This window comes from Triturus cristatus, chromosome 1_2 (assembly GCF_964204655.1).
Source record: "Triturus cristatus chromosome 1_2, aTriCri1.1, whole genome shotgun sequence".
NCBI lineage: Eukaryota > Metazoa > Chordata > Amphibia > Caudata > Salamandridae > Triturus > Triturus cristatus.
Window position 1 is genome coordinate 62,006,669 of NC_140580.1, and position 20,690 is coordinate 62,027,358.

General features: G+C 39.7%; 1 long non-coding RNA gene across 1 annotated transcript in view; it reads right to left on the minus strand.

Moving 5' to 3' along the window:
• Positions 1-20,690, minus strand: part of LOC146866788 (uncharacterized) — a 252,048-nt gene that overhangs the window by 32,364 nt on the left and 198,994 nt on the right. Inside the window, exon 2 of the long non-coding RNA XR_014960590.1 lies at positions 20,103-20,156. This is a non-coding gene — a long non-coding RNA (uncharacterized LOC146866788). The remainder of the gene's footprint in view (positions 1-20,102; positions 20,157-20,690) is intronic.

Below are 20,690 nucleotides of genomic sequence, written 5' to 3' on the forward strand. Positions count from 1 at the left end.
AGCCGTAGGAACTGGCTGTAAGGTAGATTTTCTTTCAGGGGGCGTGGGTGAAAGCTGTTGAATGAGAGGAGACTATTTTTTGCCGTTGGTTTGAAGAATGTTCGTGTTTTGATGGTGTCATTTTCAACATAGATGGTTAGATCTAGGAAGTCGAGCCGTAGATTGTCGGCTGTGTAGGTGAATTTTAGACACTCATCTTGGGCATTCATCCATTGATGAAAGTTGTTAAGGCTTTCCTGGTTACCTTCCCAAATCACCATGATATCATCAATGTATCGTTTCCAAAAACGGATGTTGGTAATGTATGGGTTTATGGGGTTTTGTATGTACATTTGTTCAAACGTACTAACGTAGAGTCCAGCTACGCTAGGCGCAAAGGTACTCCCCATCGAAGTTCCGTGTCGCTGTTGGTAGAGTTTTCCTTCATATTCGAAGTAGTTTTCTGTGAGAGCCAAGGTACAGCATTGTAGGATAAAATGTCTGGGGGTTTGGTATGTCCAATTTTGACCAAAGAGTATTGTTTCTAAAGTTTCGAGAGTTTTTTGTTGAGGTAAGCTGGTATATAAACTCTCTACATCGAAACCTACTAGAAGCATTGTCTCAGGAGAGAAGTTCACATTTTGCAAGAGATTCAGTAGGTCGCGAGTGTCCTTTACATTCTTCAAACCAACGGCAAAAAATAGTCTCCTCTCATTCAACAGCTTTCACCCACGCCCCCTGAAAGAAAATCTACCTTACAGCCAGTTCCTACGGCTCAAACGCAACTGCAGCGATCTAGCAGAATACAAAAAACAAGCTGACGACTTAAGCACCAAACTGCTCAGAAGAGACTATCCGACCAAGATTATCTCCAAATGCAAAAAAAGAGCGAGAAACCAACCTAGAGAATGTCTACTCCAAACTACAGCAAGGAACCCAACAGATGACACACCCACTTGCGTCACCACCTACAGCACAGCAAGTAATGCCGTCAAAAAAGTAATTAACAAAAACTGGCGTATCTTGACTTCTGGAAACCTAAAATGGCAGAAACCCAGATTTGTAAATAAGAGGACTAGAAACCTAAAAGACATCTTGGTACACACACGACCCGCGGTTCCACTCAAACTGAAAAATACTCTTTGGGACCTCCAGCCAGTTACAGGTCACTTTCCATGCGGACAGTGTTCAGTATGCCATCTAACAACACCAACAAAAACTATCCAATTGCTACCCAACCTGAAGTGGACCATTAAACAACACACCAACTGCAATACAGCCTTTGTAATCTACATGATTACCTGTCCTTGCAATCTCAGATACATCGGAATGTCCTGCAGAAAAATAAAGGTGAGAATCTGTGAACACAGAAGCAATGTCAAATGCAGACGTGAAACCACCAAAATGAGCCGCCATTATATTGAACAACAACACTCAGTGGATGATCTTAATTGGATCATAATAGAAACACTAGTAGGGTGCAAGAACAATGCCGAGAAAATTCTCTTCGAAAGAGAACAGAGGTGGGTCCACCGCCTCAGTACAGACACGAAAGGCCTGAATGATAATATACCCTGGCTCAACTTCAAATAAGGCATGACACTTTTTGCTCATTGTTACATAGCACCTGACACGCTGAAAAGCGCTATCCAGATCCTCCCAACAAGCTCCCAGTCCTGAACTATATACAAGCAACGACCCCTTTGATTTTCAAACGTTCTTTAACCACTTTAAAACACACCAGGTTAATACTAATTGTTCAGAGTGGCTATACGCCTATTTATAATTTTTAATAAAATCTCCCCCCCTTCTTTTTTTCATGAAGAATACACAAGTCTTTTTTCAGTTTCTCTCCGTACACGGAGCTAAAAAACCGGCAACACACGGGTTCTCGTTCTCAACGAGCCCTGCCCGCCAGCGTCAGCACAAGTCGTGCATTGCCCGAAACTGAGGTACGGAAGACACATCCCGTCGGTGGTCAACAAAACCGCTTTGAAGCTCTACAAACTAACGGTATCTGTAATACCCTATCCCCCCACCTCCCTCCTTCTCCCTCGTCCCTCTCCCCTCCCTGTCTTCCCCGTTTTTTACTCACACAGGCAAGATAGTGACGCTGCCACGGCAAAGCCGCAACTCGGAAGCGTCTCAAGGTAATCTGCCTCTATCTATCTAACGTTGGGGTCTGCTTGTATTGTGATTGTTCAAAATATACAGATAACGGAATGACAGTAACGATTGTCCTGTTTATTTGTCGAATCCACCGAGACTATCTCACAACCTTCACGATATATTGATATTCGTTCCCATTACTCGACAAACCAAGGGAAACATATCATAAAAACGTGATCGGCCAATCGTACCGCCCACAAAGATATATCTTTCCTTGGCTACTACGATCCCACAGTATATCAGAGATTTGCCATTATATAAGTTGCTTGACAGTATCAATAAGAATTGCCATTTTTTTGCTTGTCCCTCTTTTTAACTCACTTATTTATTTTTAGACCACTGCAACCCCAAAATTGGTGGTTTCTCTTCATTGATTGTCTCTTAGTTTTCATCTTCATTTCTTCACAGGTAACAGTATTTTCGGAGACGTAGCTATCTATCACATTGTTTGAAGACAGCATTTTTTCAATTACTTGAACTGTACAACAACAGCTCACACTAATAGGTCCTGAAGAATGCCCCACGACCCCCTCCTGGGGCACTGACTGGGCAGAAACATGTCGACCTTTTGATATGGACACCCACAGTGCCTAGGTTACATAATCTAACCTGCAGCACCACCTCTCTTTTTTTAAATAGTCTCCCCACACGCCCACCAGAATAAATCGTCATTTCTTCAAGGTAGTGTGGGTACGACATTTTTAACCTCACTATTATCACTTTTTTCACAATTATTACTGATCACTACCAAGAAACAGTGGTTCCCTCCAGGTGGAGGCAGCATGACAAAAGAGACCCAATGATAATGCTGATGCGTATTTATAAGGCGGAGAATCAAGATAAACCGCCTAGAACCGCCCATACCACTCAAAAAATACGCTATTGAGGGTTCTCATTAACACCTATCCAGGTGTTAATATTTTCATATTCAGATTAACGAACCGCCACTTTTTGGTTACAAGTGATCCATTCCCCTTTGATTTACGACATTTATCTAAAATTAGTCAAAGAAAATCAATCAGAATAAATCATTTTTCTCATAGTTACCTATTCTAGCTAAACGTCAGAACGGGTCAGGACAAGTCTCTCGGTAAAGTCTCTTAAGACGAAGTCCTCTCAGCAACGATCTTCACCAACGCAGATTCGGAACGCGGCAAAAGGCAAATGGCAAGTGCCAAAACCCTCTCTAGGCTAGCAATTCTTATAGTAAGTCAAACAAAGGAAAATATAATTTGTATTAATTTCTTCCGTCAAACCTCTGAGCAAAGCGAGAAGGAAAGGATGTAGCATCGCTACATTTGAAAATATCCGCTCAGGAAAAATCACAAAATAAACATAACGGAACAGGAACCAAAAAATACATTTGTATCTTGTAGTTTCCACGTCTCCTCGGCAATGAGATCATAGTTCAGAGTCTTTCTTTAAAGCTCCTTTGTTTCCCAAAGCTGCCAAGGACGCTTCATTTCATTTGGAGATCGCCCAAAACTGCTGCTGTCCTCACGGAAAGTTTTAACCAGGCAAAGCAAGGACTGTGGTCAGCTGACTTCAGGACCATATTCAGCAAGGCTCTCTCTCGTCACAAATTTCTACTCGAGGCCAGGCTTTACATGTCAGCCATCTTTGTTTAGGCCACAATAGGCCACAATAGACCATCTTAATTAAAAGAGACAAAAACAACGTTACCACAGCATAGTGATTGAACAGTGTTAACCCCACTAATACCCTTATGTGTATGCAATTATCTAGCTCTTGCAACATAGAAAAGCATTAATTCGAAAAGCGTTTTATGCTTAAAAATAAACAACACACAGCAATCTTTAAACATGTAAACACGCACATTATTATTAAACAGCACACTTATGCATTCCCACGTGTAATTCTCTCTTGTTAAAACAAACGAGTTGATTAGTATAAACACTTACACAAGACAAATAATTAATAATTAATCATTAATAAATTAATATAACAAATAGACATGCCAGAGCTTCAAAACCCAGTTAATTTTCAAACTGAAAACTCTGCTCTAGCAATCCCCCCTTTGGTGATTTTATCACCAAATAAACCCAAAAAAAAAAAAAAATTGTGAAAATTTAGTCCCATTTAAGGAGAAATCGGAAATGTCTTTTCCTCCTTACACAACACTACACACCAGTCACCCTTTCATCATCCCTCTTTGTTTCTAAATAAACACTCTCCCTCAATTCTTCTAATTCAATTTCTTGTGGTTCTCTTTTCAACCTTTTGTTTTTCTTCTCTTTATTCAATTTCTTTTTCCCTCCCCTGTTTTTACAACACACACACACACTAATCTCAGTATCAATAAAGCAATAATTATGCAAATTAAAGGAAACAATATTCTACCTATAATAGTACTACCTATTTTTGCAATAAAATCTTTAACAGCTATCACCTTATTAGCTATTTTAGTCCATAAACTCTCAGCTTCAAGTGGTACTAATTCTTCATGCAAATCAATAATATTTTTGATATAGACCTTCAGGTCTTTGCTTTCGTCTGGAATGTAAGTGCAACAATGTTGAACTTTCAGCATTCCACAAACTCCACCCTCCTTGGCCAATAAAATATCAAGGGCAAGTCGATTTTGCTTTGACATGGCACGTACGGCACTTAATTCCGTATTCACTAAAAGAAACCCTCCAGCGGTATTTGTCGATAAGCGATCCACCACTGTTGACAGTTTCCGAATTCTATAAGCATTTAAAGAAATTCCCACTCCTTGAATTAAAACCCCAAAAATATCACCCACTATTTCAGACCAGGTTTCTCTCTTGAAACGCATTAGTAAATTAATATTTTCTACATCTCTTATTTTATCTATATGAAAAATCTTTGGAAAGACCAGACCCACATAACACGTGCCATACCAATGGTCAGGCAACTTGTAATAAGCCTTGTTCCCACAAACATAATACACTCCTGGGAAAACTGTATCTTCTCCACCTCTGAAACCCCAACCTGTTGCAATGAAGTATGTATCATGGCACTCACTAGTCCCAACAAAATATTTATCATATTGCGATTTCCTTCTTGTAATGCATAGCTTACCCTTCTGTCGTACATCTAGAGCTAAAGTTGGACTAGCCCCATTTCTCAATTCTTTCCCCATCTCAATGTCCCAAATTGTCTCACTCACTTTATATTTCCCTGCTTTCTCATGCATGTTCAATCTCCTTTCCTCTACCATATCCAGGAAAGCTTTCTCCTCTTCTTTCAAACTGCAAGTTAAATTATTCTTAAAAATGTAATCTAATGTTAATCCTTTCTCTTCAATAAAAATTTCACCAAAAGTGTTAGCCTCTTTAGCTGGATTCAGCTCTTTGTTCATTGGCAAATGCCCAAAAATACTATCTCTGTTAGACATCTTATAATCTATTTTCCCTAACAAATAGAAAACACTACTTAATATACTACATGAAATACCATATGTAGCTGGCAAATGATGATAAGTAACACCCTCTGAAACGGATGCAGGTAATTGCATACAAACGTAGCAATCCCTAACTTGTATTGTTTTCACATATTCATACAACAACTTCGAAAAAACATTACTAGAAAAATTATTAATTGACCTATCTTTGTGTATGTAAGTATTACTAATTCTAGTCAAAACTACTTTTTGCGAATTCTTCTCTATATCTGTCATATTTTCTGTATGCATCTCAAATGTAACTTTAAAAGTAACTAATAAAACTAAAACTCCCCACAGTAGCATTAATAATCCAGTACAGCAGCAGCACATTCTACACCATCTTTTAAAGAAGGCACATCTACTTTGATTATCCTCTATGTTAGCCATTTTATTACTTTGACCTTGTCTTTTGACTTAGCCTCTACTACTCCACTACTATTATACTTTGGATTACTTCAGACAACTGAATTTCAGACTTTCTCTTTTCACTTTTCCTCCAAGTGATTTTTCAGTTCACTCAATTTGGATATTCATCAGTAGGCCAACTCACAACTATTTCACACTCAGTCCACAAGTCTGCTGGAACAATTATATCAAACAGACTATTCAGGTCAATCCACAGCACTTTTGACAATTTCACAAACCTATCTACCTGCCTATACCACTCGACGGGCTTTTCTCTCAATCGAGGGAAATCATTCGTAAATGATAAAATATCCTGTCTGGTCCATGGAACATGTACATATCCTCCTCCAGGTATTTCTCTCATAGGATAATTATCCACTGGTTTCTCTTTTTCTCTCACTGGAAAAGCTGAATAAGTTGTTCTATCTTCAGATTCCTCTCTTTTCTTATACCACCTATCCTTCCATTTTTCTACATCTCCCCATCTTCGCAATAATGCAACCATTTCTTTAATCTGTCCTGTTCTACCAGTTGCATTCAAATTTTCAATATCCTTTTCTGAAAAATCCATTCTGTAGGTTTTTTGCAAAGCTTTAACCTTATCAATGTCAACTCCCTGCTCATTCGCTATTGCTCTTAACCTGTCATGTGTATTTCTCGCTCTCCAGGTAATGTTTTTACACATGAACATTAATTCACCATCATGATGACTTTTAAGAATTTCTGTTGGAACTGTCCCTGTAACAAGCTCTTCTAATTCTACCCGTAACCTAGCCACATCAATTGCTTGTGAATCTTTATCCTTTTTCTGAAGAACTTTCATCCAATCATTCAAATCTTCAGCTGTTATTGCAGTAGTTTTTCTCACTGGAACCACTCTCTTTTGCGGTTCTAAAATTGGCATCCCTGAACAACTAGCTTCACTAGCATCTAATATTTCACTACATGTGTCATGTCTGGATTGTCTCAGGTCACTACTTCCTGTCCTTTTTCCTGAATCTCCTGAAGGACCAACTGAACTTATCAAATTATTCCCAACATATGGAATCACCAAACCATTTTCACCTATTCTCTGCTTGTCAAACACAGGCATAACCGGACCTATTGTTACAGGCACCGTAACAGCTTCCAGATTCTTCGTTAACTCCCTAATCTTTTCAGTCAGCTCTGTTGTAGTTCTAGCTAATTCTCTTGCATTTTCGTCTCCACTTCGATTCCCTTTCTCCCTGAAAGAATTACCACTTCTTGATTCAGATGTCACATTTTCTGTCTCAATGATACAAACTGTATCTCTTATTGGAGAAACAACTGGTGTACTCTCATCTGGTTCTGGTCTATATGGAGGTGGTCTTTTGTAAATCATGTCATTCAAGACTTCATCCTCATATTCATTAACTCCATATCTTCTCATTTCTGACTCAGGAACCCTCTCTGCTCCTTCTTCAACTGTTCTCATTGGATATAATCCCTCTGACATACTAGCATCTCGCCACCTTTTCATTCGATCATGATGAGTCTCACGATCATGTCTCCTCCCAAACATGTACCTGTACTGTCCTCCAGATCTCTGTTTTTCTCGCTCATGTACTTCCTCTTCTTATTCCACTAAAGCCTCAAACTGTGTAGGTCTTGGTTTCGGGTCAAGACATAACATCTTTTCCCGTAAATTTCTCAACACGGCCAAATTAAATGAACCATGTTCTGGAAATGCTAGAACACCATCCTCTTTGGTATACCTAACCCAATTCTCCAACCATATACAGGTATGATACCCATATCTTGCAGCCATGTAGGATGCAGGTGTTTTCGGTGGAGGTAACAATTCACCCTCTCTCGTCTTAACATCTTTATCCTTGTTAAACCACTTTTTAATTTTTCCAAAGAATGTTTTCTTCTTTTTCTCTTCTTGGTAATACATTTTAGGTTTTCCCATATTATAAATATACAAAATAGATTTTCAACCAATAACAGTGCGACTCACACTAACGCACCAATCCTGGAGCGTCTACGTCACTAGAATAGCTCTTCCAATCCTTGCGCGGCTCACACCAACGCACCAATCCCAGCGCGAACACTATTCTGATCTATTATCCAATCAGAGCGCAGTCTTCCTGACGTCAGCAGTCGCTGCAGTCGCTTGTCTCCTGTCTCCTGTCACTCGTCTACCCCTCCTTTACAAAATCTTTTCAGTAGACTTCGTGTCAAAATTTCTACAAAATCTATTAGTTACAACATATAAACATCTCCATTGTCTGCTTCACTAACCACAGAATAGAAAAAGAAATCTATTTCACAAGAACCTCTCGTTGACACAGTAGCACATCCCTCTACTCTGCCCTTCTAACATACATTCATTAACTGTTTCCTCTAGGACTTGTCCAAAGAGTCTTACAATTAACTAAATGCATATACATTCACGCACATTCATACAAGAAAATATAGTACATACACACAGAATCCTGCTTCCCGAGAACAGCGAACAATCTGCTCCACTACAGAATTATAACACACATTAACCAAGCAGTTTACCCTGCCCAGTTCTTCTAACAAGCTCAGAGAATACCTATTACTCCTCCCGCGATAAGCTTTAACGGTAAACCTTACGGATCCCTGGGACTTAAGACCAGAGTTTCACAGATAACCTTCACTACCATACACACTCCTTATATACCAGAAATATATTCTAATAGTAACATACAATAATGTCACTGATTCCGAACTCAGACAATGTGAATTTTCCTGCATACATACAGGACCAACAATCCCGTCTTTCCCGAGAGCAGCATATACTTCCCTCTGCCCTACTACGGAACTGCTACCAGCTTCCAAGTTCCAGAAGCACTACATATAACTCAACATCCCGACTCCAACATATAGTATTAGTACATATACCAACATCAATAATCAATAATCAATATGTAATCTAATCAGATCAAGACAATCATCAATAACCATCCTCTGCTACCAGGAAATTGATAGAGATCAGGGTGTATATAATATCCCTACTTCCACAGATAGAGTAATCTCACAGTTACACGCACATACATTCTTCATACACTAGGGCCCATTTCACTAACATACGCTCAAATACTCTACCAGCAATAACCTGTGGAAAGAAAAACTCCTAAACACCCTGCATCTATATCGGGGTCGATAAGATCTAGTTATTGAGACTGCCCTTAAACATAATCTAAACAATCTATACAATAATAATCAAAATAGGATACTCAATAATTGACAAGAAATAATAACCAACACCATATTCAAAATTATATTGCTTTATCTAAAATTAGTCAAAGAAAATCAATCAGAATAAATCATTTTTCTCATAGTTACCTATTCTAGCTAAACGTCAGAACGGGTCAGGACAAGTCTCTCGGTAAAGTCTCTTAAGACGAAGTCCTCTCAGCAACGATCTTCACCAACGCAGATTCGGAACGCGGCAAAAGGCAAATGGCAAATGGCAAGTGGCAAAAACCCTCTCTAGGCTAACAATTCTTATAGTAAGTCAAACAAAGGAAAATATAATTTGTATTAATTTCTTCCGTCAAACCTCTGAGCAAAGCGAGAAGGAAAGGATGTAGCATCGCTACATTTGAAAATATCCGCTCAGGAAAAATCACAAAATAAACATAACGGAACAGGAACCAAAAAATACATTTGTATCTTGTAGTTTCCACGTCTCCTCGGCAATGAGATCATAGTTCAGAGTCTTTCTTTAAAGCTCCTTTGTTTCCCAAAGCTGCCAAGGACGCTTCATTTCATTTGGAGATCGCCCAAAACTGCTGCTGTCCTCACGGAAAGTTTTAACCAGGCAAAGCAAGGACTGTGGTCAGCTGACTTCAGGACCATATTCAGCAAGGCTCTCTCTCGTCACAAATTTCTACTCGAGGCCAGGCTTTACATGTCAGCCATCTTTGTTTAGGCCACAGTAGGCCACAATAGACCATCTTAATTAAAAGAGACAAAAACAACGTTACCACAGCATAGTGATTGAACAGTGTTAACCCCACTAATACCCTTATGTGTATGCAATTATCTAGCTCTTGCAACATAGAAAAGCATTAATTCGAAAAGCGTTTTATGCTTAAAAATAAACAACACACAGCAATCTTTAAACATGTAAACACGCACATTATTATTAAACAGCACACTTATGCATTCCCACGTGTAATTCTCTCTTGTTAAAACAAACGAGTTGATTAGTATAAACACTTACACAAGACAAATAATTAATAATTAATAATTAATAAATTAATATAACAAATAGACATGCCAGAGATTCAAAACCCAGTTAATTTTCAAACTGAAAACTCTGCTCTAGCAGTTGTACCGGAAGTGGTTGAGGAAGACGAAGAATCGGAAATCCTGAGAGTTATCTTGTCCGATATTGGAGAAGAAGTAGATATTCAGGACAACTTGTATGTTGAAAACGAAGGGAAGGTGAAAGATGATGAGATGCCAAACTGAATGAGACAAGAAAAATAACTGATGGAAAAACAATAAAATACTGAAAAAGACAAAAACTGGTAGAACCACGTAGGTGCTTAGAAGCCTAGGGTTAGAAACTAGTTGTGAAGTAGAAGAGGCTAAGTCAAAAGACACGGCTCATTTTAGAAAGATGGCAAACATAGAAAGTAGCAAAAGTAGATGTACCTTTCTTAGAAGATGGTGCAAAATGTGTTGTTGTTGTACAGGATTATTAATGCTTCTTTGGAGTGTTCTTGCTCTACTAATTTCATTTAAAGTTACTGTAGATACATTAGAAGGACATAGTGATAACATAACTAATATAGGGAAAGTTCAAAAGGTAGTTCCAACTAGAATAGATAAAAACTATTTACATAAAGACAGGTCAATAACAGATTTTTCTAACAATGTGTTTTCAAAGTTGTTGTATGAATATGTAAAAACAATGGACGTAAGGGATTGCTACGTTTGTATGCAATTGCCTGTATTTGTATCTGAAGGAGTGACTTATCATCACCTTCTTGTAACATATGGTATAACATGTAGTGTAATAGCTAGTTTATTTTACCAAACAGGTAAATTAGAGTATTATTTCTCAGATGTAGATACTATATTTTCACAAGTACCAGCAATTAACAAACTAAACAAAGTAAAACCTGCAAAAGTATTAGGTGAATTTTTCTTAGATACAAATGAACTAACGTTAGAATATATATTCAGAAATAACTTGACTTGCAGTTTAAGGAAAGAGGAGAAGACATTTTTGGATATGGTTGAAGAAAGGAGATTGAAAATGCAAAGGAAGGTTTCAGAAGGGAAAGTGGAGAAAACGGTTTGGGATGTAGAAACTGGGAAACATTTAAGAGAAGAATCGAGTCCAACTATGGCTTTAGATTGGCCTCAGAAAGGGAAATTGTGTATAAGAAGGAATCAGACGGCGTATGACAATTATTTTCTAGGGAATAGTGAGTGCCATGATACTTACCGGATCATGGGAGGATGGGGATTTAAAGGTAGAAGAGATCCAGTCTTTACAGGACTGTATTTCATTTGTGGGAACAGGGCATATTATCGTTTGCCAGACCATTGGTGTGGCACATGTTATGTTGGCCTGGTTTTTCCAAAGATTTTTCACATGGATAGAGGAGAAGATGGTGTACATAGTTTAGGTAATCATTTAGCACGTAGTAAGAGAGAATCTGGGGCTGAAATTGTGGGTGCCATTTTTGGAGCACTGATATCTGAATGCGAACAAAATTAGAAAACTTTCAACATTAGTGGATCGCTTGTCAACAAGCACCGCTGGAGGATTCTTATTGGTAAATACTTAAATGGTTGCCATGCGTGCTATGGTAATGCAAAATCGACTTGCCCTTGATATTTTATTGGCAAAAGAAGGTGGAGTCTGTGGAATGCTGAAAGTTCAACATTGTTGTACTTACATTCCTGACGAAAGTAAAGATTTGAAAATTTATATTAAGAATATTACAGAATTGCATGACGAAATAGTACCACTGGAGGTTGAAAGTGTTTGGGAGAAGATTGGTAAGAAAATATCAGCTATTAAAGACTTTGTAGTAAAACTAGGTAGTACATTTATAGGTAAGATATTATTTCCAGTAACTTGTGTGATTTCCTTAGTATTAATAATCAGACTAGGTTGTATTTGTTGTAGGAAGAATAAAAACCAGAAAAGGATAAAAAGAGAAAACTTAAGCAGAAGGGATAAGAAACAAGAAAGAGAATTTGAAGAAATAGAACTGGAAGAGTTAAAGCATAGCATGTATAAAACAGCAAAAAGAGAAGAAACAGGGGAAACTGAAATATGAATGAAACAAGAAATCAATTCAAAATTTCCGTAAAAAGAATACAAAATGTTATATTAGTGTGGTGATATAATCACCAAAGGGGGGATTGCTGGAGCGGGTAGTACAAAATTTTGTATACACCCCCCATTTTGCATGTTTACATTAATCCGAATAATCAATTAATTGTAATATTATTAATCTGTTTGAAGTGATAACTCACCAACTATATTAACAAGCGAATTACACATGGGAATTGCACTTTGCATGGCTATATTAATTGTGAATTAACTAGTGTACGCATATTAATAGTAGAAAATTAGAATATTATATGTTATATGTTGCTTTAAGTGATGTATTTGTGATTTGTGCTTTATTCAGTGAGTATAAACCGCTCTGAGTGTTGCTTCTGATAGATAAATACACACACATATGGGTATTAGCAAGGGGATAACATTTTATTAGCCATTTCTATGTTTTAATTACGTTTTTGTGTTTCTTTTGCTTAAGTTGACCATTTCGGCCTAGACAAGATGGCTGAATGAGACGTTAAACGTGACTGCCCTGACAACACGAGGTTCTGGGTGAAGTGCGCATGCGTCACCTCCAGCAACAGTGGCCTGGACCTGACCCCGGGAGAACATGTACCCTCCAAGGTCGTTCCGGGAAGCAATCCAAAAGATAGGACAATGCTTGATTTAAAAGCCGGAATAAGCAAGTTGGATGACTTCATTATCCGACACCCTGAGAACTGTATTCGCAAGACAAAATTGACCAATAAGAACTCTCTAAACCCCGATCTTGATACCTTTTTGTTATTATTTTCATTATAAAAGTAGGTAGAGAATTAGGGTAGTATCTGGACGCTCTCGCTCTTCTTTGACGAACTCGATTTCCTGACACTGCTGGACAGCTGTTATCCTGAATCTATGAGAGACTGAATTGCGGCCTAAACTTTGCTGATTAAATTCTCTTTGACTGACTGACTTAGAGGACGACTTTAGCCAGAATAGGTAAATATGATGCTTTGAAATGCTAATGATGATTTCTAACATTTCTTTCAATATTTCTTAGATAAAGAATAATTGATTAATTGATAAATGTGTTGTGTCGATTATTTGAAGAAGAAGATTAAGAGAAAAGTAATAGAGAAAAGGTAGACGAGTTAATCATCAATTACCAATTCAACTAAATGATCTATCTCCGTATGGGAGGGATATCTTAGGTTTAATGTCAATATGTTTAGGGTAAAGTAAAGGTATTACTCTCATGTCAGCGTTGAGAAACGTATTTTCCCTCTGAAAACAGGTCAACCGAGAGTAAGTATATTGGTGTTATGGGCCCCACCAATGAATGTATGTGAGTGAATTGGATGCCGAGGTAGTTGGTCTGTGCCGAAGGGGTAATTTGACGTTTCGTGCTGCAACATTCTTACCCAAGACAGTTTTAAGGGAGAGAACACGATTGCATTCGCCTTCAGAGTATTGAGAAATGGTGAGCTTCAGTACTCAGTTATCGAAAAAGAGTTGTTGTCTTGCTTGTGGGCCATCGAAAAGTTATGAACCTATATTTGGGGCAGGCGCTTCTTATTGAGGACTGATAATAAACCGCTCATTTCCATTCTTGGGGCTGGAACTAGCAAATGCTGCTTGCCTAGGATCCTTTGTATGGTTTCTCGCCTCTTGCAGTACCAGTTTGATGTTGGCCATAGTTCTGGAGGGAGGAATCACAGAGCAGATTATCTTTCACGTTTTCCTATTGAGAATAACAAGGTTGGAAATTTTGCAGAGGATGTTGGGGAGGAAGATTCTGACGATTGTTTGGTAGCCTCACTTGACTTACCTGAGCATGGCATTGATACTGTTGAGAGTTGGGTTAAAGCTCTTACTGATAATGAGACTTTACAATGAGTTTGTGGGTTTGTTAGTTCAGGGTGGCCCTGAGAACGAGCGCTTCCTCAATGTATACAGCCTTTTTGGAAGGTTGAATCAGAAATGTCATTGGAAGATGGAGTGTTATTAAGAGGCGACAAGCTCATTGCTCCTCAAAGTCTGAGGAAAAACATTATCGTCAAAGCCCACGAGGGTCATTTAGGATCCACGCTCACAAAGCGACGTGTCCGTGAATTCTTTTGGTGGCCCGCGATGGACAGTGATATCAATGATGTAGTTGACTCCTGTTACATCTGTAAATCTGCTGACAAAGGTTTGAAAACTTCCACTCCTCCTCTTCTGCCATTGAGTGCCCCTCTGGACCATGGTCCAAAGTAGGTTTAGATGTTATGGGACCTTTGGAGATCCTACCTGGAGGATGTCGTTTTATCTTAGTTTTAATTGATTATGCCTCAAAATGGCCTGAAATGAAACTTGTTAAGGAAGCCTCTACCAATAACATAATTTTGTTTTTGAAAGATGTATTCTTAAGGGAGGGGTTTCCTGAAACTATGGTGACTGAAAACGGTTCTCAATTTACAAGTGGTGAATTTGATTCCTTCCTTAAATCATGCAATATTCAACACGTTAAAAGTTCACTTTATCATCCCCAGTCAAATGGACTTGTCAAACGCATGAACAGAGTTGTGGGGGATTGCATTAAGTGGGCCAGGTCTTGTAACTGTGATATCATTAACTCTCTTAACAGTATGGTGTGGTTCTACAGGACCACTCCACACTCCACAACCAAAGTCTCTCCCTTCGATTTATTAAGGGGAAATAAGCCCAACACTAGTTTTAAGCCTGCATGGGTGAACAAGTGGGTCAAGTCACTCCCTGATATTGACAGTCTTATGCTTCTACTCAGAGAACATTTTTCAAATTCTCAGTCTAAACAGCAGTCTTGGTTTGACAAAAAGAAGGGTGTAAAAACTGTACCTTTAGCTGTTGGAGATCTTGTTTGTGTAAAGTCACCTTTGCACGTAAAGAAAGGTGAAAGCAAGTTTGGTTCTCCCATTTCTGTCACTAGGTTGGGTAGGAACTCTGTGCTGGTTGAAGGGGGAAAGTGGTGGAATGTTAGTAAAATTGTAAAGGTTAAGAATGTTCTTTCAACTCCTTCCCATGTGCCTCTCAGTCGTGAGAATGTTGTTCCTTCTGGAACATCTCTTAGGAGGAGTACAAGATCTAAAATGATTCCTAAGAGATACAGTATTTGAAATGATTTGTCTTTCTTCTTAGTTTTATATTTCCTGTTCTTTGCATCTTTCATTCTTTCTTTTCTTTTTCTTTTATATCTCATCTTCTTTTCTACTGTTGTACTTTTCTTTTAGAGCATTGTATGTTTTCATATTATTAATGAGAAAGGAGGATATGTTATAATCTATTTACTTATGTACCTCTATACTACAGTATCTTACTATTCCAGGTTATTGTATTTTCCCATAGAATGTTAATTTGTTGCCTAGCTGCCTTGTTGTAGAATTCTGTGATTCAAATGGTAATGGGAGCTGTTGGAGTTGGATGTCTCTAGCGCTGGCTCTCTAGTCTGCTGTGTAGCTTTTCTATAATAAATTCCAGTTCAACTCACCGCTGACTACGAGTTTATCACTACAATATGTACATTTGTTAAGCAGAAATAATGAGTATCTATATATTCATTAACATTTTTATTGTACATGTTTATACAAAGGAATACACTTATCTAGATACACATATATATAGTTCGGATTAATGCTTATATACACAGGGATATGTTTGAGTATGGTGGTTATGTGGGGAAGAGCCAACTTTTGAGTAGTCTTCTGAAGATGAGGTGGTTATCTGTGGATCTTATGTTTGGGGGTCAAGAGTTCCATAGTTTGACTGCTTGAACAGAGAAGGATGCGCCACCTATGGTTTTCTTCTTGTATGATGAGATTTTAAGGTGAGGTGACAATCTAGAGCGGAGGTTCCTTTGTTGAATGTATTTGGTGAGTTTTTTCCTGATTGAAAAGTGGCCCTGTTCAATGTATTGCTTTGTGGGTGATACAAAGCAGCTTGAACGTGGATCTTCTGGCAACTGTTAACCTATGTAGGGCCTTCAAAGCATTGGAGGTGTGGGCTTGTGACATTATATGTAAGAGTTGTCTGGCAGCAGAGTTCTGAATCCGTTGTAGTCTTTTCATAGTTGCTACAGATGATCTGTGGTAGAGGCTTCTGACGTAATCAAGTTTAAACAGAACAAGAGAGATAGTAGCCTGAACCTTGTGTGGAAATCCCAGGTGGGGGAAGATGCGTCGCAGAGTTTTTATAGTAATGAAGCTTGATCTTGCTAGTTTGTCCACTGGGTATTCATTGATAGCTTGGTGTCCATGGTAATTCTGAGGTTTCTTACTTCTTTAGATACTTTAGGCGATGTTCACAGATCATCAAGCCAGGCTGCGAGTGGGTCATATTATTTCCAATTGCCACATGTGAGTATTTCCGTTTTGGAAGCACTCAATTTGGGATGGCTCCATGTCATCCACTAATCAACAGCTCTGAGGCAACTGAAAATGTGTGAGTTTCCAATATCGTTGGGGTTTTCCAGTTTCAATGAGTATTTATGTGTCATCTAAAGTGTTATAGCAAGTGAGGTGAAAATTCATTGATCCGTGCTGGTAATGACTTCATGTAGATGTTGAAAAGCATGGGTGAGATGATAGAGCCTTGAAGGACATTTGCTTTTGTGAAGTACGGTTTGGATGAGCAAGGAGAAGTATGGATGATTTTGGTTCTCTTTTAAGGTAGGATGTAATCCAGTCAAGAGTATTTCCGTCTATGCTGGCATCGTAGAGTCATTATATTAGAGTGTCATGGTCAACTGTGTCAAAGGCAGCTGAGAGGTCCAAGAGAAGTAGTGCAGTGACCCCGTTCCGGCCAACTGTGTTCTGAACCCTTTCGATGCGCATGACGGAGCGGTTCCGTCATGCGCATCGGTCGTGCTGTGCGGATGACGGAACCGCTCCGTCACGGCCCCGCCCGCGCAACGAACCTTCAACACGGCGCGGTAATACGCGCCGCGCTGAAGGGGTTAAGGACATCTCAGATGGCAATGATGGCAGATTCTTTGCCTCTTCCTGAACAGAATCCTGTTCAGAAGTCTGAAAGTATGGAATTGTCTTCAATGAATTGTGACATCCAGGTAAATGCTGCTCTTCACATCAGGAAAGGTCCATTTGTACTTGGTCTGTATTTGTCAGGGTTAATCCAGCCAGGTTTGTTTTCTTTAGTAATGGGCATATGTAAGACTCTTTCAGATCTTCTGGAAATATTTTGGTAGTTGAGGAATTGTTGATGATTCTTCTTAATGGTGTGGCAGTAGAGGTAGTTAGAAGAATTTTATTGAAGGTGTGTGGTGGACCTGTGTCAGAAGGGCAGCCGGAAGGCCTGTTTGCTTTGACCAAGTCCATAAATTCATTGTGTGATATTTGTTGGAAGGAATGCAGAGGCTGAATTAGCCTACACTTGGAGGGTGTTTGTGAGAAGTTGGCCTGGTATATGCTGTCCACTAGTTAAAGTGGGCACCTTGCATCAGTCCAAACAACCCTTATGGTGATTTAGGATGTCAAAGAAAACCTTAAAAAACTATCCAAGTGGTAGGTGTGGAGAGCAGCCTTCAGGCTTAGTCTTGAAGGAATGTTAAGCAGCTTGTTTTACCTGAATGCAACCTTATAGTATTGGTTAAATGAAAGGAGAAACACACAGTAGTTATAAAAATGTGTATTTATTACTATAACACTATCTAGTATGACACAGTATCTCCTACACGGAGACACTAACAAAGCACAGAATACTTGAGCACAGAAATGACAGTAAATAGCACTAACACACAGTGGAGCCCGGGGGGGACCAAACCATATACTAAATAAGTGGTACAAGAACCCCGACTCGAGTCAAGACCGTGTCGAGAAGACATAGAATTGCTGGGACCCCAAGGAACCGCCCACAGTGAGTAGATAGGGACACCATGGAGGACGGGTGCAGTGTGGGAACACGACCGCATGCTCCGTACAATTCTATGGGAAAGTCGCTGCTGAAGTTTTAGAGTTTAAGGACCCTTCCCAGTGGACTTTGAAGAAACCCCGTGGAATATTGGAGGTTAGAGAGTCACCTCACCCGTGGATACGGAGGTACCTATCCCAGGGAAGCCGGGTGCATAGGTCTGAAGTGGCATCAGAAACCGCAGTCGAACCCAGTGGAGGACTTCGAACAAGAGCCACTGCTGGAAGGAATAAAAGTGTCCGTTGGAATCCAAAGGTTGATTCTTGTAGAAGAGTACATGAAAGCAGAGGGGCCCAAATGAAGTCCAGTGAAGTCCAGAGTGTCCAGACGGTTCAAGTTCAGTGGTTTCTTGTTCAGCATCTTGTCCACGCCAAGTCTAAGGTCCTACAGACAGGTAAGCATTTAAGTACCCATAGGAATGGGTTGGAAATATTCAGGGGACCCTCTCAGGGGAGGGTCTTGACAGTGGGGAGGTTACTCCCATGTCCTTTGTCCAGTTTCGCACCAGAGCGGAAGCCAACGGCTCCCAGGAGTGGTTTGAACTGGACTATGCACAGGGACACCAAATGTGCCCCTCATGCAGACTTTCAGTTGCTGACAAGCGCACCCACCCAGCCCTAATACACTAAATCCTGTCTGGGAGGTGATCGCACCTCCCCGTGACAGGATGCCTATTTTTCTGCCTTCCCCTGCTCGAGCTTGGCTCAGCAGCAGGAGGGCAGAAATATGTCTCTGGTTGGCAGCAACCATTTTGTGCTGTCTGGGGCCAGAAGGCTGGTACCGGGAACACCTGGGGCCCCACGAAGCTCACTTCTGAGGGGTGAAATCATACCTCCCACACCGGTTGTCGGTGTGGAGGTATGATTCCAACATGTTTGACACCAAACACAATAGGGCTTGTTCCAGCCGTTCTAGAGTTGGTCATCTAGCGGTCGCATAATGCCACTCTATATGTTGTAAATGGCTGCTTCACTGTCAACCAGGGAGAATGGACTCCATAGACTGCAGGGGTGTTCTGGTCAGTTAGAACCAATCCTTCAGGATTGTTAAGGCCTGCTATGGGGTGACTTATAGGTTTTAAGTGCAGTGACCCTTAGATATAGTAAACCTATATCTTAAGTAAGTGGTGCATGCACCAACTTACACAGGCTGCAATGGCAGGCCTGTAGTTCCATTTTGCATGGCCTCTCATGGGTGGCTAAATACATGCTTCAGCCCATGGGTCATGGCCTCTCATGGGTGGCAAAATACATGCTTCATCCCATGGGAGGCTTCTGGGGTACCTATGCCCTGGGTACATGGGTACCATATACTATGGACTGACAAGGGTACACCAGTATACAATCTGGAGTGTACCTAAGTACATAACAGTTTAAGGAGAAAGCAGATAGACAGGGATTTCCTGATTAGCAGGACCTCAGTCAGACTAGTAAAAAACAGTATCACATTTAGGAAAAAGATGGGGTAAACATAAGAAGCAGATCTTACTTTCTTATAGTGTTTTTGGAAAACGGCTGGTGCTGGTGGTTTCTCTTTGTTTTAAATAGGAGTCCAACGTGTCTGCTTTGGCCACCATGCAGAAACAAGGAATTTAGGGGCTTAAGCCCAAGCATGCCAACATTTATTGTGACCTTTCTGAACCCATGCTAGTATTTATTTTGCCTTCTAAATATACAAATAAGCCATAGCGTGGAAGACACTTGGGTGCCACTTTTCCTGATGAGAAATCAGAAATCATAGTTTCTTGTATGCTACTGTGCCAATGCTTGGTGATCTAAGAAAACTCTAGAATTTAATAAAGAAGGGCTGTGCAAGACAACAAGATATCGGTGGCCATTTTGGTTGGAAAGTATAAATACCCTGCCCAGTAGGAAAAGGCGAAAGACTTACCTTGACCTACTGTGCTTCCCGATGGCAAAGCTTTATCAACAGCACAGGAAAGCCCTGCATCCAGGATCCAAGTTGAAGTTCCCGAAGAGGAAAGAAAGAGAAAAGATATGAATAAATCAGTTAATTGGAAAACATTCCATAATAGAGGCTTATTCCGCAATCAGGTGAAATACATTTTCAAGGAATTTACGCCAAAAATGTGTTTCTTTCTCAACCTTGTGGAGTTAAATAAAATGAGGTGAATAAGTAAAGAAGAATTATTTCCAAAGAATTACTTAATAACAACAAAAAACACAAACAGTAAATGCAATAATTGAAAGAGCTATTGCAAGTGATAAAGGGCACAGCAGGGTAAGGACACAGCTGAATAAACAAATGAAGAAAGAAAGTTAAGTTTATTAAGTCGACTGGCAAACTAATATTGCTTTTCAATTATAGGTCACTGCATTTGGAAGTGAGGCTAACTGAACGAAGCACGATAGGATAGAGGATGAAACCAGCATTGGTAGACCTGAACTCACCCTCCCAATCTCCAGATTATGTTCCCCTTGTGTACAGGATTGAGTTGAGGTGAAATTAGCTGAGCTC